This window comes from Chaetura pelagica, unplaced genomic scaffold, assembly GCF_000747805.2.
Source record: "Chaetura pelagica isolate M959 unplaced genomic scaffold, ChaPel_1.0 scaffold420, whole genome shotgun sequence".
Lineage (NCBI taxonomy): Eukaryota > Metazoa > Chordata > Aves > Apodiformes > Apodidae > Chaetura > Chaetura pelagica.
The window spans coordinates 1,366,796-1,372,201 of record NW_009951919.1 but is presented as its reverse complement, the minus strand read 5'-3'; the positions used below and the strand labels follow the sequence as shown (position 1 = coordinate 1,372,201).

General features: G+C 45.9%; 1 protein-coding gene across 1 annotated transcript in view; it reads right to left on the bottom strand.

Moving 5' to 3' along the window:
- Positions 1–217, bottom strand: part of KLHL3 (kelch-like family member 3) — a 38,427-nt gene extending 38,210 nt beyond the window's left edge. Inside the window, exon 1 of the mRNA XM_009995301.1 lies at positions 182–217. The gene's annotated coding sequence lies outside the window, so the exon portion shown is untranslated. The remainder of the gene's footprint in view (positions 1–181) is intronic.
- Positions 218–5,406: the final 5,189 nt, after the last annotated feature.

Below are 5,406 nucleotides of genomic sequence, written 5' to 3'. Positions count from 1 at the left end.
AAAAAAAAAAAAAAAAAAAAAAAATCAGAAAGAAGAGATCTGTTAGATGTTTGGTATTCAAAAGACTGGTACCAGGCAACAACACAACCAGCTTTTCTGTCCCCAAAGAAAGCTGAACTCATTCTTTGCTGCACACACAGCCAGCGGCGATCACAGGCACAGAGCAGCAGCAGCACCCTGCTCTGCCCCAAGGCTGTGGTGCTCCAGCCAGGGAGTCTCCTTGCTCCAGAGTCATGACCAAATTCAGCTAAGCCTCAGTGTTGCATCTACCAAAAACCCTGGTCGAAATCTTAGGCCAATTGAAGTTTGACCACAGTTTTAAACACCTCAGTATAAACCCTTGTTTTCTAAACAGCTCAACCTGCCCCTGCAGCAAGCTGGAGCCAAGGAGTGAAAAACGAGGCTGGGCAAGTGCAAGGGACTTCACAGACCTTTCAGTCTACAAAGGCAAAAAATATACAGGAAGCAAACAAAACAACTAAAAAGGAAAGAAAAAGAAGGGGGGAAAAAGGAAAGTGAAACAGAAAGGCAGTAGCAGGGACAACTGTACCCATTGCTCCTGGGGTGGGACAGCTGGACCGCTGCCAGACACGCTTGGGTCATCGTCAAAGACAGACCTGGTGGGGTCCAAAACCAAGTGGTGCACACAACAATCATGGGGCTTCTTTAATAAGGAAAAGCACACTGTTGAAATTTATTTATTAGCACATACATCAGTGTTGGAGACCAAAGATTCATTATGTTCCAACTTTTCTGCTGGCAAGAGATACAGTTCAAAGGACATGGCAAGTTTCACTGAACACCAAAGCAAATGTCAGATCAACAAGCATTCATAAAAAGTCACAACTTCACCAACTACTGTCTGTGTATTTTAAAAGCAAAAACCTTGCTTCAGAATTTCTGAAAAAGATCAATAAATTCTTCCTAAAAAGCATGAAAAGTCACTTTTCACAAGGCATCCTAAAAGGCATCCTCAGCTGTGCTAGCAGGGCTGGGTTTGGCCAAAGGCTCACCAGAAGAAAATACTGCAGATTGTCTGGTTTAAAACTTGTTTCAAAAAAATCAAGATATGCTATTTAAAGTTTTTTCAAATGACTCATATAAAAACACATTTGAAAAATTAATGGCCAAGAGCCTTTAACTCATCCTTGAGACTGACTCAGCTTCCACAAAACTGTGTTCCAGTAATGGAAGGAGGATGATTTTTATCTGGAAGAAGGATTTCACACCCCCATGCACACACTCTCAGAGATCACTGACACATTTCCAACATAAAAATGCAAGAACCCAAATGCTCCAAGCAAATGCAACCTGCCACAAAGTAAAACCTACCCTGAGAAGACCAAAACAGCCCATTGCATAGCCCTTTTCTGACTTCTTTTTTTTCCCCACAACACTAAGAATGATTACGCTCATTACACTGTCGTTATACTAATGGATCAACCCAAAGGAGGAACAGGGTCCTGATCAAAGGCACAGGGTGAGACCACTGGGATGTGCAGGAGCCTCTGCACCCTGTGGCACAGAGACTTTCCCCCCAGCACTTTCATGTTTGTCCTACCACACCAGCAAGACTCGCAAGCAGGCTGCCAGCAGCAATTTGTTCTATTCCTGGGCTATCTGAGGCCGTGCACCAAGTGAATGGACAAATTATTTAATTTCCCTAGGCCAGATGAACATCCTCATTAGGGACACAGCAAGATTCTCCTAAAATAAGCAGAGGCTCTTACTTTCAGAGAGTGCCAACCCTCCTGCCACCTCCTGCGTGGCCTTTCAATGCTGTCCCCAAGCAGAACAAACAAACCCTGGTTTGAGAGTCCCTGATTAAGCCAGTGAAGCTAATCAGAACCCTGTTTACAATGTGTTCTTCTCTGCAAGTCCCACAAGCAGAGCTCAGCTCAAGCCCCCCGTGGGTTCTCAGCACAGCCCCTGCCTGCATGTGGCCACATACCAACCAACGAGAGGTATTTTTAAAAGCCCCCAACCCATAGCTCTGCTGCACCCATGTATCAACTGTAAAGTTGGGTTGCCTTAGTTACCAGCAGTAATTACAGATGTCTTTGTAGACTACATGAAAGGATAAAAGCTTCCCTTACAGCTAAACTGTCCCCTGGCAAGATTATTGCCGTGCAGAGAAGTGGTGAACCCCAGGAACAAAAAACCCAGCTCTGCCAAAACCAATTCTACCACTGGCTGCACTGGAGCCAGCAGCTTGCCCTAAAGGGGAGGCAGATCTCAAATGCACTCTCTTTGGAGCAGAGAAGGACAGGCTTCTGCTCGTGTTTCTGGGACAACAGCTGCAAGGCTCAGCTCCTCGCCCATGTGTGAACACCATGAAGGTCCCCCTGCACTAGGCTCTCACACTGGAGAGGTGATGGGACACCAGACATTACCAGTCCAGCCTCATCTCACTGTGCAGTACTAGCAGTTGTCTCCAGGAGCTCCCTCCTTTCCTGCTCTGCTCTCCCAGGTTGTTCCACAGCACCACAGAGTTTCGGCCACCCCAAGGTTGGCCAAACAACCAACAGGGTTCCTCAGCCTGTTGTCCTACAGCACAAGCAATCCAACACCTCTGTGGGCACTTCATACCCTTATATTAACTTAAAAGTGCCACGCTAACTAAATTGTCGAAGCTTCTTTTTGGGATATGTCACAATTATCACTGTAAAATGTTGATCTTCAGAGCCTGACAGGTTTGACATAGCTCTGATCTAAAAATGTCATAGATACCCAATAGCATTTACTAGCCCTTAAACCTTAAATGCCTCTTCTAAAATAGATGGAGACCAAGATATTAATTTACTCTTAGCAAAACTGAAAATTGTTTCACCTTAACTGAGCAATTCACTGTTTAAAATCAATGGCCAAAATCACACAGCAACTGTGACGGAAGGAATCCAAATACTTTGATGGATTTTGAGAGGATTTCAGAGAAAGATATTATCATTAAAACATATGGGAGGTACCATAATAGAATGTTGGAGTTTTTTAATGGCAATATTATTTTCCTATTTTATTGACTTTTCAGTGCCTACATCAACATGGAAACATCAGCTTAGAAAAACACAGAACTGGTACACAACAGATCCCCAAAAGGAAAATCTTAACAAAGGAGACCTCAGGGGAAAAGGAGACTTCAGGAGAAGAAAAGCCTTTGCTGATAGTAATGAAAACAACACAAAATAACTCAAATATAACAATACTATTTGCTTTCTAAGGCAAATACTGTATTTCTCAATACTGTGAAGAGACTACCCATACAGGTTTTTTCATTCAACACCAAAAAAAAAATAAATGCAGCATTCCTGGTCTTTTTCCTCATTCAAAATACAACACATTTTGCAAACTCAGACCCAGAGTTCCATGCCCTACCACTCAGCACTACATAATTTCTCCATAAAATACAAGTGCCTGTCAGCACAGTAAGAGAGAATCAAGAATTTGAAATTTGTTGCCAAACATGAATGTTTCAGGTTAAATCCCCCTTGCCCCGAGCTGCTCCTGCCCATACACAATGACATGGGCACATGATACCACTGAACAACTCGGATGTGCTGGTTATCAGGATATTTGAGTCCTGGTAGGCTTGGGACCAGAGTCAGAGGTGATGCGAGCACCAATGACATGCTCCCCACTGACTACAAAAATGGAAAAAAGCAATAACATTAAAAACCAGGGGGGCTTCTGCTGTCATGAGGGTCACAGAGTGTAACATTTGAGGCCTAATCTGCATGACACAGACCTGGGATGAAATGCGGAGCAAAAGTACAAAAGCCAGGAACAGAACCAGCCCAGGGTGCTCACCCACCAAGATAATTTTTCAACAACTCCTTTCAGAGCAGGCAAAGGGGCCTCAGCACACTCCTACACAACACACCCTTTTGAACCAGAAAGCAGGTGAGTGTTTGCAGCTTTCCTTGCCGAGAGTCAAACCCCACATTGTTCCTGCCTGTGACCAGTTCAGGGCCACCTTCCCCTTCCCAAAAACTAGAAATACAATTTGGGTAATCATTGTTCATTTCCAGAGGCAGAGAACATGCTGAGGGGGACGGTCCTTCTTGCCCTAAAAACAGATGGTCTGGAAAGAAGGATGAGGCAAAACAGTCCAGGTACTTTCCTGGTGACTTTTCCACCACTGTATCCCCAGCAAAAGGCCTCCAGTCAAAATGAGACCATTGCTGTCAACCATAAAGAAAAGGTAATAAGTAATAGTGCCAAGGATGATCCTAGCCTAGGGTATCAAAACAACTCTGCTCCACTCCCTCAAACACTAGACTCATTTATATATAAATATAAAGAAAAAAAAAAGAAAGAAAACCTATTCCATGGGCCAGCATCTAGCATGATGATCTAAGATTTCAAGGCACCTGAAATGAAGTAATACCTGGATTCATATCCAGAGGTGGCCATTCACACACTTACAGGGAATAGGAGCCTTACACTGTAACTTAAAGAGAGATGTGACAGGCAGAAGGTTTGGGTTTGCACATTAAACACACAATTGCAACCCTTGAGGCACACAGAGGTAGGAAACTGCCCTTCGGAGTTCGGAAAGCAGCTCCCACAGGCTGCTGTGTTTTCCCTCAACAGAGGGAAAATTTCCAGAATTTGGAGGTTGACCCCAACTAAATTTTCCAACAGATCACATTTAAACAAAACTTCTGTCAAGCCCTGACGATTAGCACTCCCAGCTGGTTGAGCCCCCTCCCTGTCCCCCCACCCCCTGCAAGGTCACCAGCACAAAAGGAAGCACTCAGCATATCCTGGTTTGGTTGGTTTTTTAAAAAAAATAGCAACAACAACCAAAAAAAAATAATCAACCCAGCTTAATGTTTAGCTCGCAGCAGTACCAGTGAGCTTCTGGTGTGTGAAAGGCACCCAGAGAGGGAGGGCAAGGGCTGGGAACACGGACCGTCCCCCTGAGCTATGAAGTCCCTGCGCAGCAATAACCTCCTGTGTGTTCAGGTCTGTGAGCACTTCTGCGCGCAGGTTTCAGAGCAAAATAGCTGCCTTGCAGGAAATAAAGTGTATATGGCCAGGCCACCGTGCGGGGGAGACACGGGGTCCCTGTCCTGCCTGCCCTGCCCCCCGTGGGCTCAGCTCCACGGGCTGGGAAATTGACCCCTGAAGGCTCCGCAGACATCACAGATTTTTCACCCATTCCTCCAAACCCCGCCAAATCCCAGTGGGTACGTCCTCAACCGAATGACAAAGCCAAGCCCTTGGCGATGTGCAGGGCGGACACGAGCCCAGCTCGTCGGCGGGGCGACCCCGCAGCCCGGAGCCCGCAACCCACCCCCCGCACCCCCCGCACACCCCCCGCTCCACCAGCGGTTTGTAAAGAGCCCCCTCCCCTCGTTAATCGCCTCTAAACCCCCATCCCGCTGCAAGACCACCATCCACACC